At 35.9% G+C, this 25,131-nt stretch overlaps 2 protein-coding genes and 1 pseudogene across 6 annotated transcripts in view; 1 reads left to right on the top strand and 2 right to left on the bottom strand.

The window, feature by feature from the left end:
• The window catches only part of C4H7orf78 (chromosome 4 C7orf78 homolog), an 86,809-nt gene extending 75,916 nt beyond the window's left edge, over positions 1–10,893 (bottom strand). Inside the window, exons 1-2 of the mRNA XM_071094893.1 lie at positions 10,136–10,893; positions 7,808–7,915 (exon numbers count right to left, since the gene is read on the bottom strand). The gene's annotated coding sequence lies outside the window, so the exon portion shown is untranslated. The remainder of the gene's footprint in view (positions 1–7,807; positions 7,916–10,135) is intronic.
• Positions 10,894–20,466: 9,573 nt separating this feature from the next.
• On the bottom strand, positions 20,467–22,556 carry LOC105475914 (lupus La protein pseudogene; annotated as a pseudogene).
• Positions 22,395–25,131, top strand: part of LOC105475602 (von Willebrand factor D and EGF domains) — a 153,218-nt gene continuing 150,481 nt past the window's right edge. For all 5 annotated transcript variants that reach the window (XM_071094892.1, XM_071094890.1, XM_071094891.1 and 2 more), the window contains exon 1: positions 22,395–22,685. The gene's annotated coding sequence lies outside the window, so the exon portion shown is untranslated. The remainder of the gene's footprint in view (positions 22,686–25,131) is intronic.

Here is a 25,131-nt window from a genome sequence, read left to right as displayed (position 1 = left end):
CACCAAAGGTGAGCTCTCAATGTCATTTTAGGACAGTCATGCTTATTGCACCACAGAAGCTCAATACATTTTAGAGTATGTATTTCTAAACAGAAGATCAGTGATTGCTGTAGGGAAGTGGGCCTTTTGATCACTTTCAGAAATAGAGATCAATATATGGTAGATTTGTTTACAAAGGAGGGCTATGCATGAGTAAAATACACCTAATAATGTATGATGTTATCATATTGTGCCTATAGTAAATTTGGCCGCCTTTCAAGTTTGAGGTTGTCTGTGTCAGTGCTTCTGATGTTCAAAGCTTGCTTGTTAATTTGTGTTTTCCCCCCCTTTTTTCTAAGGAGCCTCTTAAATTTATTATGGTTAGACACCTCCTTCCTCAGTTATCTATGTTCCAGTCATACGGATTAAAATATGCTCCCTTGACTAAGGGGGAGTGACACTTCAAAGAAGGAATTATCTTGTTCCATATTTACTTACCAGGTCAAGCATCCATCATGCACCATGTACACCACAGTGCACCACAGCTGAGACCAGTGTGGATCCCACCATCAGCAACTTTTCCAAAGGACCCAGGCAAAATGGTCAATATTGCCTTCTCTCCTCTCTTTTACCTCACCTTTCAGCCTCTTGGTCCCTTCCTCCACTCCCACCCTAAGATGCTTATTGTCTATTTGTCATCCTCCAGCAGTTTATAATTCCTGTTTCACCACCTTATTTAGCCTGTTGCTTTTTACAGCATTCCAAAATACTCATTTATTCTCTTTTATGACTCATCCAATACTAACCCTATTTACCATTCTAAACTGAAGTAGACTTCACCTCTTTTTCTCAAGTACTGATGTAGAATTTTAGTTTTATTTGCCCAATTTCAAACACTAGAAAAGTTTAAGAAATAATATTCATGCCTTCCTGATAGTGGCAATTGAACATTTTTATTGACTTAAAGCAATATTTGGTCTTAACTGATCTTTGCTGTGGACCAGGTACTGTTCTAGGTATTTTACGCTTGCCAGCAAAATCTCACAGCAATCTTTGGGAGTAGTTACTTTTATTATCTCATTTTACAGATGAAAAAATGGAGAAAGATAGTCTAACATCTTGCCCAAGATTATACATCTAATAAGCAGCTGGGTCAAGAGGCAAACCCATCCAGTTTGGCCTGAGGCCAGGTTCTTAATCTCTGTAGTACAGCGACTCTAAATCAGTTCTCAAAGTGTGACCAAGAGCATGAGAATCATTGGAAACTTATAAGAAATGCTAATGCTTAGGTCCTATCTCAAACCTGCTGAGTCAGAAATTTTGGAGGTGGGGCCCAGTAATCTGTGTTTTAACAAGCCTTCCAGGGGATTCCGATGTCTGGTCAACTTTGAGAACCTCTCCCTCAGAGTATAGTCAGGGAAATACTAATAAAGATTCTAATTTTTTTTTTATCTGGTAGCAAATTATTGCACGTATTCCTACACATATTTAGTTTTTTCCCTCATCCCAGCAACTTTTAATTTACTTTAATAGCAATTTATTTACAATTAAAATACTAAAATGTATCTTTTATCTTCAAGAGCCAATAAGGATTTTATAGATTTATTTACTTACTTATTTGACAGGGTCTTGCTCTGTCACCCAGGCTAGAGTTCAGTAGCGCAATCTCAGCTCACTCCAACCTCCACCTCCTGGGATCAAGCAATTCCGTCACCTCAGCCCCCAAGCAACTGGGATTACAGGCATGCGCCACGATGTCTGGCTAGTTTTTGTATTTTTTTGTAGAGATGGGTTTTTGCCATGTTGCCCAGGCTGGTTTCAAACTCCTGGGTTCGAGTTATCCACCCACCTTGGCCTCCCAAAGTGCTGGGATTACAGGCATGAGCCACTGCATCCGGCGTGGATTTTGTAGATTTAAACAGATATCCTAAGTGATGTCAGATATTGCAAAACATATTTTTCTTTCCTAAAGTAAGACTATTCGAGATCCTTAAAGAGCAGAATCAATTCAAATCTAGCAATAGATTTCAAGAGTAAACAGGGATCTGTTTTACTTTAGACCTTCAAGGCATTTGATGCTGCCATACTCCAGGCAAAATTCTCAGTTGGAAAGAAGTTAAGATACCTGGTGTTGAACATTTGTTCCCTGGGATCCGGCTATCAGCAACCTCCTCCACATTCTCTCTGGGAGTGGGTTTAGTACTCCTGAGAGCTGGAAAAGATTTCCGTTTTGTAAAATAATTGAGACTTTGGATTGTGTTTACGTATGCATAGGCATGCCAACTCAATTTGCATCTTATCATCTTCCAATCTGAAATCAAAAGCAATATAAGACCATAACCAGTATTGCTGAGGACATGCTATGACAGACAGTTTCAACATAAAATTTGAATCTCTTTGAAAAATACTTAAATGTCCCTAAAGCCAAATTATTTTATTGTTTCAATTCTTGAACTAAATCAAGATACTTTCTCTTGTTTAAACCAGGTGCTTCCCGATGACTTGGGTAGAGAGATTAAAAGAATTACCTTGCTCAGCCAAATGAAGTCTTAGTATTTTTTTAATTTCTAAAATGTAACTATACTCCAGTGCAAGTATTGTTACTTAAATGTATTACCATCACAATAGTTTTAAGTATGTCAGTCGTGAAAAAAAAGATATATCCCACCCATCCAACATCAAAATTAGTGCCTCACTTGTCTTGGGGATCAGACACTGGCAGAAAATTACCAGAGAGAGGGAGAGTCAGCACACAAAACCCAAGTAAGTCCATTGAATCTATATCGAGGAAAGAAATAGTTCACACTGTTCTTCCTCGTCACGGTTTCTTTTTGAGGCAGAAAATTCTTCTAAATGATTGTTGGAACTTCGAATTACTCAAGATTATTATAACTGAGTGGCCAGAGGGATATGCTGCCATTATGTCCTTCAGCATAAAGAACTGGTGACTTCTGTAAGGTGAGCTAAATGTCATATTCGTCATGAAGGCAGCAAAATAAGAAATAAAGAAGCAGAAGAATGTTATCACTGTTTTTAATGCATTTATATGGGCTTCTGTGCTGGCGTTTCTAAAGCCATGAGATCCATGTTGCATCCGATGATTGTGCTTGTAAAGAGAGATGAGTAACACAGAAGTGCACATCACAAATATGGCCAGAGGAAATAATAATGCCAAGTTGACAAGAAGCACTTCACTAATTTTCTTTATCTTTGTTCTGTGTGCAAAATAAAGTGTGGTGTTTCTGAGGGCGTCCTCTTCCTCAGTTTTAGGGTAATCTACCTCGATACACAGAGATGCAATGCCCACAGAGGCCAGAAGACTTCCCAGAAGCAGCCAAGATATTAACTTTGGCATCCTGAATTTCAACCAAAGAAAACAGGACTGAGTGAAGCCTGAAATCTTGAGGCAGTAAAATACAGAAAGGCAGGTGGCAAACCAGAGGCTGATAGAGCTAAAAAACATCCAAAGGAACATCATTGCTGCACCATGAAGTTTTTTGACATAAAAGAGTGGAAAGAACACAGAGAAAAAACTTTGTACCATTAACACCATCTGCAGACCCAATCGAGACATCCCTATGCACATTAAGAGGATTTGAATTGGCATTAGCTTTCTATGTCTGACCAATTCATTACAGTTAACAATGATAAGAAACCCGTTTACTGTGATCCCTGTGAAGAATTCTGCTGACATGACGATAATATGAAGAATAGTTGAAAAAGAGAAGGCCATGTTTTCTAGGACAAGTCTCAGCTTTTCCTTGTAGATGGTCCTAAATACTTCCTCCAGAGGATCTTGCAAATGGGAACATACAGCACTGAGAAATCTCAACTTCTGCCAGCTTCTGTATCATGGATAGAGCCTTACACTAGCTCTTCCTCCAAGGAAGAAAATCAGAGACTGCTTTTTGAATCTGGTGCTCTTCAGATGAAACTGGAGCAATGCAAATCTGAAGATTTGAATGACGGCTAGGTCTTCCAATTACATCCTGAGAAAAATTGCTCCCTTGGCACCATTCCATTTTCATTCTTGCTCAATTTTGCTAAATAAATAAATAAACAAACAAACAAACAAATAAATAAATAAAATACATCTGATTACAAATATGTTTTGTTTTGCTTATTGATATTTTGTTTGTGTGTTTTATTTTTTCCTAATGCTAAATGCTGCATCCTGAAGACAGATACTTATTTCCTATTACTGCCACAAATATCCAGTCTCAAAGATAGCTCTTTCCCTGGCACACTTTTTGACTCATAACAATTTCAAGTCACTTTAATAAAATTTCCCCTCTTCATGTCCTACCCCTACTAAAGGCAATTTCCTTTCCAGACTTGAAAATCAGTTCCTGGAATATAACTTTTTAATAAAAATCTTCCTTCCTCTGAAATATATCCTGTTTTCATGGCCTTCTTCATACAATGTTGACCTTAGGAATAGCAAACCAGAGTTATAAAAGTAGTGCATAATTAATTCACATGATGACATCGTCCTGGGCTCTTGTTTACAAGCATCATTTCAAAAAGTAGATGGTATAGAAACTATTAACTACCAGCAGAGGGCATAATTACCATGTTAAAGTAAGCATCATCCCTCTATTATGATTACAAACAGGTAATCATACAACCTTGCTGACTTTAGTTACATCAGAACTAAAATGTAAATAGACTACTACTTTGTAAAATAAGGTATGTTGTTCAAAGTGCTAAGTTCCTGGTTGGTGATACTAACCATTCAACAAATGTTAGCTGTTAATATTATTAAATATCTGTCCTCATATTGTGCTTACCACAGCAAGAAAATAACAATTCTATATAGAAATATTTTCAAGAAAAAGGCTAAATATAAGACTGTGATAGTATGGAAAATTTCAAAAATGAAAGAACTGGACTTACCTCCCACTGGCTACACCAATCATGGCTTTTAGAGACCACAGGGTCTTCCATGAAATATATATGCACTAGCTATTGAAAGCAAATGTTGATGGCACCTGTCACTTTCTCCTGCCAGCTTCATTATTTCCCCACCCATCTTCTACACATCACTGCTGTCCAAAATGCAGCAATATTGGTCCTATCCATGTCTCTTCTAAAATTCTGGTTTTATGACCTACATAGCAATTTTGCCTGTGGTTTTTTGATCTTGGCTTTTCTTGTCAATAAACCCTGACTTTGCCCAGCAAATGGTATTTGTCTTGCCCTCTAGCCTCCTGAAGGCATTCCCATTTTTAGATACAGGTGAAGAAACTTTGGCTCCAATCCAAGCCCTAGATCAGTGTCATGACCATGGGGTGAATGAAAAATAAGTGGGATCTGCATAGTTTATAACTTAATGTCCTAAGTTACCTCTCTGAGACTAGGTTATATATATATTGTTTACATTTAAAAGGATCTGCTGAGTTTTCACATACTGTAGACGTATACAGAATTCTGCTTCTTAGTTAAAATAAAAGTTCAATCAATCTCAGTCTTACATTTTTCAAAAATTCTGTTTTCATTAATGTTTTATTATGAATGTGTTTCATTAAATAAACTTGCTGAATTAAAGACACTTGAGCAAATGAGGGAAAACAATGGCATATAAATAACCATTGAGATGATATATACATGCCAGATTATTAGTAATAATGTAATGTGACTAAAAATCTTCAAATGTATACTGACTATTGGGGTAATCTTTTTCATGACACATGTCCCTTGCTTTTTGTCTATACTCTTACAAGCCATTATGAAAATGATATTTTAATATGCCCCAACACTTCTTATTCTAGCACAACAATGAGAATCCTTTTATACTGCAAATATCTTCACCAAAATAACCAGTATTTGGGTATTCCTTTTCTATGGTCTTTTCTTTCAAATTTCCAGAGCAAACTAGTGCAATAAAAGGTAGAAGTCAAATATATGGAAATTCTACATAGCCAAAAAAACAAAAAACAAAACAAAAACAAAAACAAAAAACAACCAAAATCCCCCCCACACATATTGATTTAATTAAGGTTAATTTCTCTGAAAATAATACGAGAAATATTTCATTGTTAAAACTGCCCTTTCTTACAACAGCTACCTCAGAATGCATATATGCTATGAACATAATTTTTAAGCAATTCTTTTTGAATTTCACTTCTTAGATAAATACATAATTTATAAGCTATAATTTATCCCCATTGAATGTCCAAGTGCTTTATATATATATATATATATATATATATATATATTTTTTTTTTTTTTTTTTTGCTGAGCTGTTTCAAATCACTCTGCCTTTGTCACATTCATAAAGGTGCAGCTGGCCATATGGGCTGTTGGCTAAATGATTCTGCAATGAGATTTGAATTTATCTAGAACTTGTTTCATTCTGAAATCCTAGATTCTGGCTCTCATTTGCCTCCCTATATACATCATTTAATTGAAGAAAAAGCTTGACTTTTCCAAGAACTATTCTAAAGGTATAATTGACAGTAAGCTACAATTTAGTTTGTATTTGCATTTGTGATTTTCCTGTCATATGTGGACTGTTTTGCATTTGCCATGATTGAATCTCATTTTGGAAGCAGAGTTTTAATGAAGAGCTCTTTCTCAGATATAGGAAATTTAATGGTGAGTTACACTGTCTTGAAGTTACTAATTCATAGTCTTGTTAGAGATTTGGGAAAGGCAGCAGCCAAATGAAGATAGATGGTTTTCAAATTAAGCAATGTTTGAAAGTTTTACAAAAATAACATATTTCTTTTCAAAGAAAAATAATAACTATCACGGGCACCGAATATTTATAATTCATTAAACTAATTTCAGCTTAGTCACCTTCCAATCAATATGTATTCTTCTAAATGCTCACATGATACTTGAGAATTGGCATACTTCCAGTAGAGAGTTTTTTGTGTTTGCTTTGAAAAATGTGGTAACAGAGTTTTCTGATTCTAAGTGATGGGATAATGTCCACAAATTAGTTGGCAAATTAGGATATACTTTAAATATTGATATTATGACCTGGTGTTTCCCATGCTAGAGAGCTGCTTGTTTGGTTCTTATTGGTTATAACTGTACAAATATTTAAAAATTTTAAACAAGTACATTGCCTTGTTCTACATGCCAGTGATGAGGCTAAGTACTTTGTAGATCACTTAAAGGAGACTGAATCTGTTTTCATATTTTCAGTTGAAAATATTTTTGTTTGCAATTTTTCCACTACCCTGGCTTTGCTATTGAAGTTTTGCAGAGAGAATTGGCTTTAAAGAGTGAAGCCTCTATTGGTCCAAATTAATCTGCTGGATCAGTTTAATTCCTTGAAAAGCACTCAAAATATTTTTCAGCTTTCCGTAAAGAACTGACCAAAAATTTCAATGACATTCTGTTTTGTTGTTATTATGTGGTCACAGGAAATAAAAGGAGGAGTCTATATGGTTTTAAAAGACACCCTGGTCACATATTGGTTTACTGTCTCATTGCTGAGGCCAGACACCAGGCACTGGAGAAACTGCATTTTGCAGGCCATGAACCGTGTCTTCATTTTTCTAAAGGATCAATGTAGTCTTACTTTTATTTGAGTTTATTTCAGCGTTCTAATAGGTTGTCTTTATGGATTTTGATCTCAAAGACAGACTTGTAAAATTTAGTCCCTGAGTTGTCTTCCCAAGTTTCTAGAATAACAACATTAAGTATCAGGTGGATGAAAAATCCAAATAGAGTGATCATCAGGCTCATATTCCAAGTTGTCAAAATTATTCCCAAAATTATTTCACTTAATTTTTTGAATTTTCTGTTATTTATAGAAAAAAGTTATCTCTGTTGCAGAGATAGGAAACTAGTCTCGAGATGTTAGGTAACTTACCTAAATTTAATCAGAAAATACATGACAGAAGCAGAAATGTTTTGATCTCCATATATGCAAATGGATACTTCTTAGAGATATGTTAAATTGCACTCATGAAGTTAGTCTCTGAAAAAAAGTAGGCGTATAAATTAAATTATAAAATTTAAGGATACTTGATAATTATACTTTGATTTGACAATAATTTATCAGTTTATTTGCCATAATATCAGAAAAGAGTAGTTTTATTCTTAAAATATTCAAGAAATTATTCTACACACTACTATCATTTAATTCTTACCGCAAAATTACAGTATTATCTGATTTGCAGAAGATAATGAAGTACAGAGAATGAAGCTGAAGGAGAGTGCAAATACAAATTTGAATACAGGTGGTCTGACTCTATCCAGAACCCACGACGTTGACTAAAATACTATAGTATATTGGATTGAAATACTTTGCTCCATCAAAATAGTTTTAAAAGTGTAAAATCAATGGAAAAAAAATCACAATTTAATGGCCATAATCTTTTCCTTCCCTATACACAGAAATAGGAAGAAATAAATTTAATACATTGTCTAGGAGATTATTCACAGAATGATGAAACTATAAAATATTGACCTTGTATTGTTAGCATATCCGACTGCACCTAGATGCTACAGAACTATGGCACCAAACAGCAAATGAAACCTATTAGATATTCAATAAATATTGTTGAATGAATAGTGTGTGGAAAATGAGATACGACTAAATTCATATGAACTTACAGGACTTATATGAATTATAGAACTTTATATGAACCATAGAGCTTCTAGGACTCATACAAATTTTAATGCTAGAAGGAATGGAGTTATAGTCCACCACAACTATTCCTATTCAATAGAGAAAGCTATGTTGGAATCTTAAAGGTTAAGTAACTTATTCAAGATTATTTAAGTCAATCCTGGCTGAACTTGTATAGGCAACTTGAATTTTCTGGGGTTACATTTCCTTCTAGGCAAAACAAATGTGTAGAACAAAATCATGAAAATTTAGTTTCGATTTTGTCAGCATTTTCAGATTCATCTGCTAAGACCTTGAATCAGTGGAGATACCTTTTCATGAGCTATATCTCATCTAGGAGAGGTAAAAAATAGGATTTCATGATTTAGTGATGACTGTATTGGATATATCTCTTTATGAGTCAACCCCTTTCTCAACTCCTTCCAACCCAGCTGATAGCATAATGTCTACTGAAATTCAACTTTAGAGGCCTCATTATGTGCAAATTATAATTTGGATCTTAGGCAATCAGTGAATGATGGCATAGAGAAAAGCTTAGTTTCAAAAATTCATCTTTTTTATTCCTTTGGACAGTTTAATCCAAGAAAAAATTAAGAATGCAATACTTTTGAAAGTCACAAAAAGATTCAAAATATAAATTAGTTGCTATGAACTAATCGAAGAGGGCAGATATTTACCTAAGATGATAGAATAGAGGCAAATTTAGGGGAGGAGCATTTAAATTAAAAAAAAATTTTATTGCAACTGAGTAAATGCTAAGTCACACGAAAGAAGCAGACAAAAGAAGAAAACTTTAATCCAAAGAATCAGAAAAAAGTATTTAGAATGCTGTACTAATAAAAGCACAACATGCATTCTATTCTATTATACCTCTGACCTGAAATAGACTGTAGCCCACTTCCAGATGTATGACACTCCATGACAGCATGCATGTAATCACAGAAAGTGACTGACAGCAGAATATATGGTAATAGCATAATATATAAATGTATACATTATACATTACACATACAGATTGAGACATTATAAGAAAATAAGCAAATAGGGTAGAATTAAATAATACATTTTCTACTAAAATAATGACGACAGAGAGTTTATTTAAATTCTTTGAATTTTCTGTTATTTGTAGACAGAAGTGTTATCTCTGTTGCAGAGATAGAAAACTAGTGGAGATGTTAGGTAACTTATGTAAATTTAATCAGAAAGTACATGACAGAAGCAGAAATGTTTTGATCTCCATATACACAAATGAATATTTTTTCGATGTATTGAGTCATATTTCCTCCATAATTGAGCCATCTCATATTTTGAAATATAAAAAGAATACAACTTCAAATCATGGTTCAGAACACAACTAAGGGCAATCCATTTTAAAAGTCATGAAAGGTTGCTGTTACTTAACCCAATTTGAAAACCAAATTGCTTCAATAAGTTTGAATAAACATACAGTATTTAAGTATTTTTATAGTTATCCATCCCTTTTTCAGAGCTTATTTTCAATATCTATTTTTCAATATCCATTCCATATACAAGGTGGCCACATTCCAACATAAGATCGACCTTTACCTTTGTATTTCTTCTAGAGACACTCCAGATTCAAAATAGTAAGAGAAACATACAACAATTTGTTGGAGAAATATATGTCCATTGTCATTTTTCTGGTTTTCTCACGGACATATTCTTTTTTTTTTTTTTTTTTTTTGAGATGAAGTTTTGCTCTTATTGCCCAGGCTAGAGTGCAGTGGCACAATCTGGGGTCACTGCAACCTCTGCCTTCCGGTTTCATGTGATTCTCCTGCCTCAGCTTCCCAAGTCACTGGGGTTACAGGTGCCCGCCACCACGCTCAGCTTTCTTTTGTTTTTGTATTTTTAGTAGAGACGGGGTTTCACCATGTTGATCAGGCTGGTCTCGAATTGCTGACCTCGTGATCCACCCGCCTCGACCTCCCAAAATGCTGGGATTACAGGCGTAAGCCACCGCACCTGGCATGAGATATTCTTAAAATGAAAGATTTTAGCAGCTAGAAACCAATCAGCAATGAGTTAAAACGCCAACACCATTTCTCTTCTTTAGCTTTAGTATGATAATTTGGACTATGCATAATATGAGATCGACTTCTGTTCTTTGTCTTTGAGAAATTTCAAAGCCTTAATTAAAGTGTGTTTTTCCTTATCTCAAATCTAACTGATGTTGTCTCGAGAAAACCTTTGTAGAAAATGAAAAGCTCCATGCCCAACTCTGGTGACATTTCAGAACTGATGAGTAGAAGTTGCAGTATATGAAACTTTTAGTTCATATGATAATCCGTCCATCCACAAGTGGAGAAAAAGTGGTACCACCCTTCCTTGATTTGCATACAGATTTGGTCAAGCAGGCCTTCTGTGTTACATCAGAGGGAAATTAATCAGGTTACATTCATAGCACTGTGCATAAATTGTTCTTTTTCTCAGAAAGTGTCCACATACAAATGCCAGCATTTATAAGGGACATATTTCTTCTGAATTGAAAATATCAAGCTAGTATATTTATGACTGTGACATCTAAAAACTAGTGAATACAGTAGAAACGTTTCTTCTTCCAAGATGACACGCACAATACATTTTAGTGTGGTGTGCATCAAAATATGTGTACTTAGTACCATTCTGCCCCTTGGTAATACAATACGGATTCTAGGAAACAGACTCTGATTGACGTTCAATCATGAAGACTAGCTTTCTGGGACTGATATTTTTTTTCATTTGGATTAGATGCAGGTTGCTTGTTTTAAACACATATATTCTGATTTTTCTAACATTTTATGGTTGCTGGTAATAGATAGAGGAAAATGAGTAAAAATCTTGAGAATTTCCTTGAAGTATTTCTGCTGTAGCAGCTCTCTTACAATTAAAAAGAGTATCTATCCATTCACCTTAAACTTTGCACAATAATATATTCATGATTGTTTGGTTACCTGTGATCAGTTGAATAAATGTTTTACTTCTTTTTTACCTTCTAGAAAAAAGTTGCAATTATCTGTTATATGAAAAAATTATTACCATAGTATCTGACTTCCTTTGTGACTGTCAGAGCCAGCATCTCTTACTGCTTTCTAGAGTGCAACCAGATTCCCCATCTCCCTCCTGTCTGCTTACCAGTCACTAGAATTGACAGATAACACAGGAATAAGGCTTCTCAGTATTTTGGCATGGTTAAAAGCACATTTTTTATTTTCCTAGCTGTCAATATTCCAAATAAAAACTAAAAATTTCAGTCAAGGCTAATCATAGTTCTAAGAATGTAATCCTTATAATTGATAAATATTTTTGGCTTAAATATAGATTAATAATAAATCTAGGTCTAGAATTACAGTTGTATAGACTTTCAATACTTTTACATTGTTTTTATTTAAAAAAAAAGTTGTCATAATCATTCTATACTTATTTACTATTTACTATAAAAGGGGTTCTATGTATATATGTCATACATTAATAGACAACCGACTCATTGATATAACTTATTTTTCTTTCCATTATAGAGTAAGCGTTTTCTCCCGGTGTAAAATATTCTACCAAAACCTTATCTCCAATGGGTAAATACGATTTCATAATATAGTTATACAATAATTAGTTTAATATTTTAAATTTGTTAGACATTCAAGTTGCTTCTTTTTGATTATTGAATATTAAGTAGAATATCTTTGCATACAAGTGTTTGATTGCATTTCTGATTATCTCCTAGACTGGGTTGGAGGAGTAAATCAAAGTACATAACTGTGTTTTAAGTTCAGGATATATACTGCTCCATTGTTTCAAGAGAAATTGTAACAGTTTATATCCCATTAGCAGAATATGAACATTTCTGTCTTACTCTACATCTAGCAGCATTTTGCGTAATCTTTCAAAGACATTTTCTAATTTGATAGAGAAAATGACACTCAATTTAATTTTATTTGCATTTTTATGGCAAACGTGGTTGAATTTTTTTAGATACATGTATTATCCACTGAAATTTTCTTTTTTGTGAATCATATCCTTATATCTGCTACCTGTTTTTTATTTTCAGTTTTTTTAAGAGATGGGGTGGATTTCATTATGTTGCCCAGGCTGAACTTGAACTCCTGGCCTCAAGCAATCCTTCTGTTTCAGTTTATCAAAGCACTGGGATTACAGGCATGGCCACCGTGCCTGACTACTTCTTTTGGTCTTTATGCTTTTAACAGTTTCCAAATTAGAAAGGCAAACTTAATTCTTTATATGTAACTAAATGTCACTGCATATTTATTTAGGGGAGGGTAAACTTGTTACACATTTTGTAAAAAGAAGTTCTAACAGGAATTCTTTAATTTAGCTATTATGCTTTGCTTTTTAATGTTGCAATACCTTTTAAAACACCATCTTCAGATTGGAAATCACCTGGTAAGTATGAGAGGTACAATTGGTAAAGTACTCTGCCAAGGGTTTCAGCTCCTAGTTGCTTATCTGGGCTACATTGATAAAGAGCATCGTCGACTGAGGGTATAAACAGTGCTTCATCCAGTTACCTCATGTTTATTTCACTGTTTGTTAGTATCTCTATAAAGAATATGGATAGAAAAGAAGATGAAATTACGATCAATTAGTTTTTACCCCCTGCACTATTGGTCCCCTGGGTAAGGAAATATATTAAAGTTAGTATCTAAAATAAGGCTTCATGAATTATGTATAGATTTCATAAAATTTCTCTCACATTAAATTGATAGTTTACAATAGCTAGGTGAAAAGAGTACATTTAATCAAATCTTTTTATAATGGAACAGTTTTTAAAATTTATTTTGAATTAAAAATGTATGTACACACACACACACACACACACACACCCCTCTTGTATAGGGTGCCTGTCTGTCTATAGTGTGTGTGTTATGAAGGGTGAAGGAAAGATTTATTCTGTAGAACTGCGAAGCTGAGACTCTAGATTCCAAGAAAAGACTCTCTTCTGGTGCCAGTGGTGAAAACCAGGCTTAGAATCAGTCACAATGATAAAATCAAAATCTTGGGAGGAAGTAGTTAAGTCATCTACATATATATGAATAGAAATGGAGTGAGAAAAATATCTTATATGCAAAACATGTTACAAATCTATTTTTCAAAAATTTCCAAATATACTCCTGCTTTTCTGTGGATTTCATTAACACGAAAGTACATTAATAAGAAACTCTTCTCTGTCTGAGCTTTTGAAACATCTCACATTAGGAACTTGCTGAATTAAGCCATCTGTGTATCTTCCACTTGCTCCAGGCAGTGGATTTATGAATAACTTATAGAGAAATTATAAGATGCTTTAGCTATTTCAAGTGATTTTAATTAGTCCTCTCACATAGCAGAGTTCAGAGGATTTTACAACATTAAAATCAATATTGTTCAATATGATTAAAAAAATGCTTTTTGTTTCCCAATAAATTTGCTTTGTAATCGTTTCTTCTTGGTTGAAGTGTATATATATTTTATGACAAGCAAATTTATCATTCAAACTTAAAAACAATCTCAAAACCACTGCTATTAATATTAAATATCAAAGACTTTCTATTACTTTTCTGTAGATGTTTCAGTATCTTATGAGATTAATTAATTAATTAATTAATTAATTTTTTTTGAGACGGAGTCTCGCTCTGTCGCCCAGGCTGGAGTGCAGTGGCTGGATCTCAGCTCACTGCAAGCTCTGCCTCCTGGGTTTACGCCATTCTCCTGCCTCAGCCTCCTGAGTAGCTGGGACTACAGGCACCTGCCCCCTCACCCGGCTAGTTTTTTTCTTGTATTTTTTAGTAGAGACGGGGTTTCACCAGGTTAGCCAGGATGGTCTTGATCTCCTGACCTCGTGATCCGCCTGTCTCGGCCTCCCAAAGTGCTGGGATTACAGGCTTGAGCCACCGCGCCCGGCCATCAATAACTTTTTTAAAAAGCTCTTTTTTTTTTTTTTAATCTCAAATGAATTATGCCTTTCCCTGAAAGTGAGTAATTGATGAACAAAACCACTTGGTAAGAATGATGTTACTAGCACAGAAGGGCCCGGAAGACCCAATAGGTTATTATGTTGTTCATAAACAAGAGGATTATTCTATCTTTGCACTCTGAACTCTGGATATTATAATTTAATTGCAAAAATTAATAATAATGGTGATATCAATAAAATACATTTTTGTTTTCTTAAGAAACTAAGTATATTACAACTCTGGATCAAATATCAAACTACTTGGAAGCCAAATGCAATCCCATGGGGAAAAAAATGAACACAGTGTCCTACACATTTAAGAATAGCAAATGGGCTGGGCACGATGGTTGACTCCTGTAATCTCAGCACTTTGGGAGGCTAAGACAGGTGGATCAGAAGGTCCAGAGATTGAGACCATTGTAGCTAACATGGTGAAACCCTGTCTCTACTAAAAATATAAAAAATTTGCTGGGTGTGGTGGCACGCACCTATAGTCCCAGCTACTCGGGAGGCTGAGACAGGAGAACTGCTTGAACCTGGAAGGTGGAGGTTGCGGTGAGCAGAGACACCACTGCACTCTAGCCTGGGCAACAGAGCGAGACTCTGTCTGAAAAAAAAAACAACCCAAAAACAAATAAAGCAAAACAAAAACAACAATGAAAATGTGAAGAGAAGTACCTTCCTAATTTAGGGAAATCAAAACACAACAGAGAAGGTTTACTGCATTAAAATGAATTTCTACAAGTCATATCTTAAAATATGAAATCCTGACTGCATATATTGATAGTTTTTCAACTGTCAGTTTTTAACAAGGTAAATATCAGTGGATACGAACAATTAATATGCCTAAAAGGAATGGCAAGCAAATAAGAAGAACTTTTTAGAAAGTGAGCAACAGAGTGATGAAATGTTAAGTGGAAAAAATGAGTATGGACTATATATATTAAGGCTCCTCTTTAGCAAATGACACATACAGCACAAGAACAAAAAAGCAGTGCTTATTTCTCATTTTTTAGAGTAGTCTATTATGTTAAGTTTAAAAAAATGAGCCGTTTTGAGACTTCCTTTTATTTACTTGGAACAGATATTGCAATGCTTATTACAAATTATTTGAAACTAAGAGAAAAATATGTAGCTTTAGATTTTAGTAATTTTCAGAAACACTAAAATGAAAGAGTTCTATGTCTTCATTTAAGTATTTTCTGTGATACATGACTGGTTCCCAGTGAAGGAAGAGGGAAATCTACCTTGGGTGAAACAAATAAAATTATATATCAAGTTGACTCATCAATATAAAAAATTCATTTGAAGACAGACACTCAAACATGGTCTCCTGGGGCACTGGTGCCTTTCTTAGATTCTAGTGTTTTGCTTTCTTACACTCCAGCTGACAATGATGCCAGTTAGGTACTGAGGCCTTGTGGGTCACAGTCCATTTGAGATTCTGATGAACACTATGAACTACCTTCCTTTAAAAGTATTTTTCTTCAAAGAAAAGAATGGCTATAATTTCAGAGACTTCATAGAATCTGAGGTTGATTCATAAATTACAGAACCAAGATTAATATCTTTGTCCTAAGAAAAAAAATGATATACACATTAGGAGATCATAATAGTTAAATTTTAAAACAGCTGGAATTTTAACATATTGGAGGCACGGTAATAAAAAGATCTTTGGTTATTTACTCTATTTTAATCTATGAGTTTTACCTATTCAAAAATTATCAATGATAAATAAAAACTCTTTTGGTCAGAACTACTTTTACTTATTTTCAAGGTTAATTTTAATTTTAAATAAATTTGTAAGACTTTAATTTAGTGTTAGTTGAATGAGAGATGATCATAACATTTTCTTTGGTGAAGTCAAAGAAAGTCTTTGCTTTAAAAAGGAATCAAACTGGTTTTTATGGAATACCTTTTCAAGTCAATTTTTCCCAGAGTCAATCACACCACCATTTGCTTAGAAAAAACAGCTTTTTGGTGTCATATAATGCGGGTTTAGAACATGGATTCAGGTTCAAGAAGCACTTTGTCACAGATAATGTAATGTTCCCTTAGTTAAGGTGGTATTCGGACTTTTTTTTTTTTTCTGGTTTGAGTAACAGAGTAACAGGCTATTGATCTATTGGGATGAATTATCACTTAAACAAAAAGCAGGATGCCATGCCTATTTTGTGCGTTTCTATTTATATTCTTATTTTCATTTTTTGTATACATTTTATTGGAAATAAAACTTTCTAATAACAATGCTCTTTAGAATGCTTGAAAGTGCTTAAATGACATATTTATAAAGATAAAATAGTGCACTATGGTTTTCAATTCTATTTATTGAATCTTCATGTTGTCATAGAAGTAGTTTGTGTATACAGAATGGCCCGTATTTACATGGGGAGGCGTTGTAGTTCCTGCTGTGTGTGCTTACACATTAAACCATCATACTGTAGGTAAATGCAGGTTTTGTTCTATGTAAATAAGTGAGACGATGGGTCTTTTTACTAATCCATATTTCCATGTATTGTCTGGATTTTTACTGGTGACAGTGAATCTAGTTAATAGCCATAGTGCTCTATAGAAAAGCACATTGAAAAGCTAAAAACATCATATAAACATAAGGGAACATCATATGTGAGTTAACTATTATTATTGTTTGCTTTTATGATGTAAACAAATGATCAACATTTAAAACCATGATTGAATTTATTAGTGCAATTCACTAAAATAACTGAAATAGTCTTTGGCATGAAAAGACCTGCTCAGTTGGGTTAATCATGAAACTACATGGACGCTTTGTGCCACACAGCTCTGTTGATGTCCACGAAGAGCTATCAATTGTGGGTGAGAGAGGAATTCAGGGGATAAGTGTCTAGTAAAACAAAACATACCTCTCTAGGCAGAGATGGATTTACCAGGAAACCAATGAAGCACAAGCTTTGAGGCCTCTTACAACCTCCTACTGACCCCTTACTTCCAAGTCCTTGCAAGGGGACTTAGGAATGTCTGTATTTGCTTTTGTAACATTCCCCAAAATACAGTGTTTTCTATGAAATCAGTTAAGACAGTTCTCTCCTCACTTTAGTTTCTTTATACTTTTCTCATGGGAAGTACACTATAGTAATCGGAGTGATTGCAGTCATTTTTGAGATCTGGCTAAAAGGAAGCTGAGCATGCATTGAGATTGAGTGTACTATGATATATTTATGTGGTTCACAGTCTCTTCCATGGATATTCCTATGTCATTACTAGCTTTCACTGTGTAGGAATGACTTTCTATTATCCTCCTTTCCAGTTTAGGTGTTGTCAGGTCACAAGGATGTCAACATCCGACTCAGAGGCATGTCACTGTATAAACATGCCCAACAGTATCAGACAGTGGAAACATATGTGTGATGATGAAAACCTTGGTCTTGAAATACACATACTCAAAAGCTAGTCTTTGGAAATTTGTCCATATCCTACAGCTTATAAAAGACGAAAACAGTAACCTTAAAAATTTACACAATAGTACTAGTGATGAGCTATGAAACTTAAATAAATTTTTCTAAATTATTGTTAATAAAAATTTTCTATCAACTATGCCAGAAGCCTGAATTTTATCTTCTTATTCTCTTTATAGAAAATGTTATAACACTTTTGTCATGTGAGGAGATACTCAAAAAGTATACAGCCAAAAAAACAGGAAAAAGTATTATAGAAGTGTGTATTAATAAAAATATACATTTTGCTTGTATTTTGTACTGTAGATATTTGTCAGCTTTTAAAATTATGCAATAGGTTGGGATTTTTCTCTTTCTAAATAATATTCACTATTGTATCTGATTCTGTATGAATAAGTTTGCATTCTTTTTTATGAAGAGAGTCCAGATAATCTAAGCTTCGGACCTCATAAATCACGGCTTTGCCCCTTACTTGAGAACTTTGCAAAAAAGAATGCCAGCCAGTGAAAGTTCAGAGAGGAAGGAAGAAGAAACTGTCCAATGACCTTTTTTCTTATGGCTTTCTTTCTTTTTTTTTTTTTTTTTTGAGACGGAGTCTCACTCTGTCGCCCAGGCTGGAGTGCAGTGGCGTGATCTCAGCTCACTGCAAGCTCCGCCTCCCGGGTTCACCCCATTCTCCTGGCTCAGCCTCCGGAGTAGCTGGGACTACAGGCTCCCGCCACCTCGCCCGGCTAGTTTTTTCTATTTTTTTTTAGTAGAGACGGGGTTTCACCCTGTTAGCCAGGATGGTCTCGATCTCCTGACCTCGTGATCCGCCCGACTCGGCCTCCCAAAGTGCTGGGATTACAGGCCTGAGCCACTGCGCCCGGCCTTTCTTATGGCTTTCTAACTTGATTCTTGACAGGGTCACCAAGGTCAGCCTGCAGGGGAATAGGTTTCTTTCTCTTTATTTAAATATCTACATCTCCCCTACAGAAGTGCATCAAAATTGTTTCAATCAATCATCTTTATTGTAAGATTATTAGTAGTTTTAAAAATATATATTCTTTTGACATAATTTTTCTACGTTGAAAAATATTGCTTTTAGTTAAAAAAATTAAAGTTATTATTTTAAAGAACTTGGCTCAAACATGGACAAGGTGAGAGTGGTTCCCATTAGCACAGTTCAAATAGATTTTAAGTTTATATTATTGCCTTTTTACTACAGGAGAGGCCCTAGAATTACCCACATAATTAATTACAATTTTAGTTTTTAAATGCTTGAAAAAATAAGAGGAAAGTGAACAAAAATCATATGATAGATGCTAAATATTCAAGCTTATAGAACATCCTTTTCTGAGGGAAGCACAACCTATTTATTGCAAGCTATTAATATCTTGCATCTCCTATCCTGTCAGAGTAATCTGTGGAGAGACATTTGATTGATTATCTCTGGAATCCGCCCTTCCTCACTTCCTTCTCTGGCCCCTCCTTGTCCACACGGGCCTCTGTAGAAACCAGTGAGGGATGACTGGGGATAAAGGCTTGTCTCTGGAGAGGGCTGCCAACCTCACCTTGCTCCAGATGTCCACAAAACACAACCAACCTTCCAGACACAACTCCTGACTCCATCTCTTTTTCTTGTTTTCTCTCTTTACAGGCACACTGGTATTTTTTCACAGGGAGATAATTCTCATTCACGTCTAGGAAGAAAATTTCACTCTCAAAACTGTTGGTGAGAGACTCCTTTAAGAGAGTTTCTCTGTTCTTGTGGAGATGATTTAGTAAGGCGGTGCTGGAGTTCAAACGGAGTCTGCACAGGTCTACCTTGCCTCACTTTTAAGCTTTTAGGAAGAGAGCTTTTAGAAAGAGAAAAGTGCGTTCCAAAAGGGAACTCTGGAAAGAGGAAGAAGGAACAGCGCTGAAACTTTGAGAGAAAATGGAAGGAGTTGGAAGATGGAGGGAGGAACCAAAATAACTAATAAGAATTTCTGGAGCTGGGTGCAGTGGCTCACACTTGTAATCTCAGCACTTTGGGAGGCTGAAGTTGTGGATCACTTGAGTTCAAGAATTCCAGAGCAGTCTGGGCAATGTGGTAAGATCCCGTCTCTACCAAAAATACAAACATTAGCTGGGCATGGTGGTGCCTGTAGTCCCAGCTACACGAGAGGCTGAAGCAGAAAGGTCCCTTGAGCCCAGAGGTTGAGGCTGCAGTGGGCTGTAATCAGGCTACTGTGCTCGAGCCTGGATGACCAAGTGAGACTATCTCAAAAAAAAAAAAAAAAGAATTTATTAGTTTCTTCTTATGAAATATACAGTATAGGCCCCCTCTTTTTGCTCCTGTGTGAGAATGTTAAGAAAAGTCTTTGGCTTGATGTGCAAACCTGATTCCTCTGGATTCCTTTTGGGAGAGAGGTTAGAACAAGAACTGAGGCCTGGTTCCAGTAAGTGCCTGGATGCAGGACAGCAGGGGAGCTGACATCCTGGATATGCAAGATAACAGTGTGGAAATAAAGGAGTGAAGACAATTAATAAAACATGGAATGTTTTAATAAGACTGCAAGGAAGAGTACAGAGAAATACGGAAAATACAAAGGTAGCTGTTTTATTGTAGCATGGACATGGACATTATGGCCGGCAATTTAGTGGTTTTAAGCTCTTTATGTTGTTTGCTTGTGGTATATATTTGACAAGTAATTTCCATTTTCCAAGTCATTTGTTCATCTGTAAAATGAGGACACTAATTCATATAACTTCCCTGGATAGGTTTCTATTTTTGGTGAGAATTGCTTTTTTCTTTTCATGTAGTATATATTTTATTAGTTTGTACTAATACATTCTCATATTACAAAGGCAATTTAGTGGAGGAATCTTCCTTCTGATATTTGAATCGTGTGAAATAACACAAACAGAACTATACATTCAAAAAAATTCTCTTTTACATAACAAAAAAAGACAAGTTAAACAACAAAAAACTTTTCCTTTCTCACAGGTGGACATTGAAGTGGACCTAATTCGGTTTTCCTATTAAAAGCCCCCACAAACAAAAGTAATTTTAAACCTATTTAAAATGAATAAAAATTTGGTTTACTAAATTACTGGTCTCCAGCACCATTTTCTGTTTTCGGTTGTTTGGATGCAGGTTCTTCTTTGTCTGTTTCTTCTCTTGCTCTTTTCATAGGTCCAGCTGCACCATTTTCATCATGTGCATCATCACTAGCAAACTTTGTTTTCTTGCTCTGAAACTGTAGTTTTTCTTTACCAGACCCAACCTGGGCAGCTTTATTACCCTTTCCTTTTCCTTTAAATCTGCAACCTTTTGACTTCCATTTGTTTAGGGATTCCTGTTGGTCTTCTATTATTTTTTTCAGTGCTTCTTTTGCCACCTCTCCTTCTAGTACTTCCCAAGTCACTTCTCTGTTCCTTAATTGTAGGTTACCATTATTTGCATCTTTGGCTTTACCCAATGTTTCCTTGGCTTTTTCCTTGAATAGAATTATCCCCTTTTTTGCTCCTCTAATGAAGTCTATCCATTTTATTTCACCATGATTTGAGAAAAGGATGTGTAAATCTTCTCTACAGGTCTGATCATCTAAATCACCCGAAAATTTCAGCAAGCATCCAATCTTTTGGAGATTTCATTTCAGCATCTTCTAACTTTTGTTTTGCTTCTTGCTCTTGTTTAGCTCTTAATTTAGCTTCCACTTTATTTTGTTTTCTTTCTTCTTCTTTTTTTTTTTTTTTTTTTTTTTGGCAAAGTGATCGTCCTTGGAAAGTATTATCAGGTCTGTGTCTTTGTACTTCTGGCCAGGGGTCTCTACAAACTTCTTAGCAGATTCAATGCTATCAAACACAACAAAAATTGATCCTTAAATGCTTTATGCACTGTTCTTCTCATCTGAATATTTAGTACTTGACCTTTATCTTCTAACCATTCTTTCATGTCATCAAGATTTGCATCAGTTGGGAAGCCTTTAATATAAACAGATCTGTTTTTTACATCATTTTAATACTCATCAGCCCCTTCACGTAGGGGTTTGCTTGGAGACCTTCTGATTTTAGCTTTATCTTCACTGATTTCCACGAGTTCTGCCTTGGATTTGCTCAACGCTTCCACAATTACGTTAAAGTCTGTTGTTAGACGATTCAACCTATTGAATTTTATCATTATCTCCAAAGGTACCCAGACTTCATCCAGTTATATCTTTTCCTTTAAAAACTTGTCCCGTGGCAACCCGAAGTCTCCAAAATAATACTCAATTTGTTGACAGATTTTGGCCTCCAGGGCAGCCATCTTTTCATTATCACCGTTTTCAGGGATTGTGGCTGATAGACGGCCACAAGCCTTCGGTGAGACTAGAACGCGGTGGAGGTAAAAAACCGAAAGGACGTAATGGGGATGGGGGCAGTCATAGTCCCGTCTCAAAGCAACCGCAGAACTGCCTGGGCACCAGCCACGTGCGGAGAACCCCAGGCTGCCGCATTCCTCGCAGGGGCAGCCTCGTCGCCGCCCGCTCCCCCTCCGCTATGCCGCCTCCGGCTGCGGCCCACGCTGTGCTCAGCCTGAACGTGAGGAAGGCGAGGGGCTAACGGACACCGCGAGAGACAGTAAGGAACGGAAACGTGCCATTGCGCACCAGCAAAGCAGGCCCTTTTGTAGCTTCTCTTTGGTGAGAATTTTTAACAAATGGTATGAAAGTGCATTATTGGAATACTTGGACCCTTATTTCTATATGGCCACTGTGGTCTCTGATACAAGGTAAGGTAATGCTTATTTCTATTATAATTACTGCAGCTCTAAACCCCACTGGAAATCAGCCCTCAGCATTCTCCTAGCTTTTTCAATGTTCCAGGTTATTGCCTCATGTTTAATCCAGAGCAATGCCCACAGCTATTCTTCTAGAGACACCACTGCTGATGGCCTCATAGACCCCGGTATAGGGAGGACTCTGAGTTCTCATATTTTTCACAGCACAGCTGAGAAGGGGCTGTGACTTTTAACATCTAGAATTTGTTGGAGTGTTAGATTAAAACAGAAACACAACTTAGAGGGCGAATTCCACCTGCCTCAGTTTTCAGAAGCAGGTTGTCTACCTAGCTATTCGCCATTCTCTGAGACAGAAGGCAGTTCACCCACCACTGAATGCTCCAGGCATTTTCTCACCTCAGAGTCTAGGCCTGATTCCCTCCTATTCCCCAAGGATAAAGCAAGCGCTTATCTCTCAAGGCCAAAACCTTGCTCATTTCCCATCTCACACTTACATTCTTAATGGGTTTCTTTCTCTCTCTTTTTTTTTTGAGATGGAGTCTCACTTTGTCGCCCAGGCTGGAGTGCAGTGGTGCCATCTCAGTTCACTGCAACCTCTGTCTCCTGGGGTCAAGCGATTCTCCTGTCTCAGCCTCCCAAGTAGCTGGGATTACAGGAGTGCCCCACCACGCCCAGCTAATTTTCATATTTTTGGTAGAGACGAGGTTTCGCCATGTTGAACAGGCTGGTCTCAAACTCAAGTGATCCGCCTGCCTTGGCCTCCCAAAGTGGTGGTATTACAAGCATGAGCCACCACACCTGGCCCTTACTGGGTTTCTTAACAGTAAAAACACATGCTTTTTCTTCAGGTGGGTACCTCTACCACCACCACAGGGAAGAATCTGCTCTGTGGCCCCGAAAAGACTGTCAAAGTATATGGTATACATTTGACTAAGCCTGGCTTATGTGTACTCAAATACATACACACACACGCACAATGATTAATGTAGCATGCCCAGTCCAGCCTGCATTGTCTGCTGTTTCAAGTCCAGTTCTGCCCCTGCTGAACTATTTTTCCTCCAGTCTAGGCTGGAGGAAAGATGGCTCCTGATAGATTATGAGAAATGCATCTCTAAGGATATCTCCTGGGGGAAAAGGATTATTGTTAGCATATGGGCTGTTCTTGCATTTGATTTAACATTTGTCTCTTGGTCTGAAACATCTGCTTTGGAACATTTCACTGCAGTATGATTCCCCAGAAGCAATGAGGAAGTAGTAACTCCTACCAACGGTCCCTTCCACAGGGGTCCTTCCCAGAATAAACACAAAGTACTGCGTGTATTTCAGGGCACTAGATCTGCTAGTATTTTCGCCAAAAGGCAGTTTTTTCAAATACCAAAATAAAAAAAGTTGAAGTGACCTTATCTATTTGTCATATGACCCTTAGTGGCTATCGTTAAAAACAAAAGAGAGAGAATGACATACAGTGCATTTAATACATATAACAAAGATGTTATTTAACTGAATGTGTATCTTAGAATTTGAATAATTGTTTCTTATGAACTGTTTTTTACATTATCAACAGATGTTTCAAAGTCAAATCTATTGACATTTTGGATGCATATGTAGTAAACAATATACACTATACTAAAATTTATTTCTGTTAGCTTAATTAGCATGCACTATCCTTAAATGTGTCTAGACAAAAATCTAAGTCAAAACTTTTAAGCCCAAAATGATTCTGATAAATAATTTCTTCTTTGAAAATAGTCAAAAATTTTGCTACCAAATACACTTGCCAATGGCTGAGTAGGGTTTTCTGCTTGTAGTAATATTTTAAGCCATTTTTAACAGATTATAATCAAGCTCTAACAGTCTTCAAACTAAGTACCAAACCATAACCATTAAATTACAAACATGAAATAGCTCTTCTTAACCTTAAAAATAACAAATAAAACATTTTATTATTTTGTATAAATTTAAGGGATACAAGTGCACTTTTGTAATATGGATGTATTATATGTTAGTGAAGTCTGGGCTTTTAGGTAACCATCACCCAAATAGTGAACATTGTACCCATTAAGTAATTTCTCACCCCTCATCCTCCTGACCAACCCAACTTTCTGAGCCTCCAGCAACTATTATTCCACACTCTATGCCCATGTGTACACTCTAGCCCCCATTCATAAGTGAGAACATGTGGAATTTGTTTTTCTGTTTCTGAGTTGTTTCATTTAAGATAATGGCTTCCAGTTGCATCCATGTTGCTGCAGAAGACATGATTGCATTCTTTTGTGTGGCTGAATAGCATTCCATTTATATGTTTACCACATTTTCTTTATCCAGTCATCTGTTGACGGACACTTTGGGTTCCTACAGCACTTATTACATTGGTTTGGAAATCTTGCCCATCTTCCTGATTAGGCTCCTGGCTTTGTTTTATGCTTCCTACTCTCAG

The sequence above is a fragment of the Macaca nemestrina genome, chromosome 4 (assembly GCF_043159975.1).
Source record: "Macaca nemestrina isolate mMacNem1 chromosome 4, mMacNem.hap1, whole genome shotgun sequence".
NCBI classification, from domain to species: Eukaryota; Metazoa; Chordata; class Mammalia; order Primates; family Cercopithecidae; genus Macaca; species Macaca nemestrina.
Note: the sequence above shows the minus strand (reverse complement) of the source record. Positions and strands in the feature narration are given on the sequence as shown.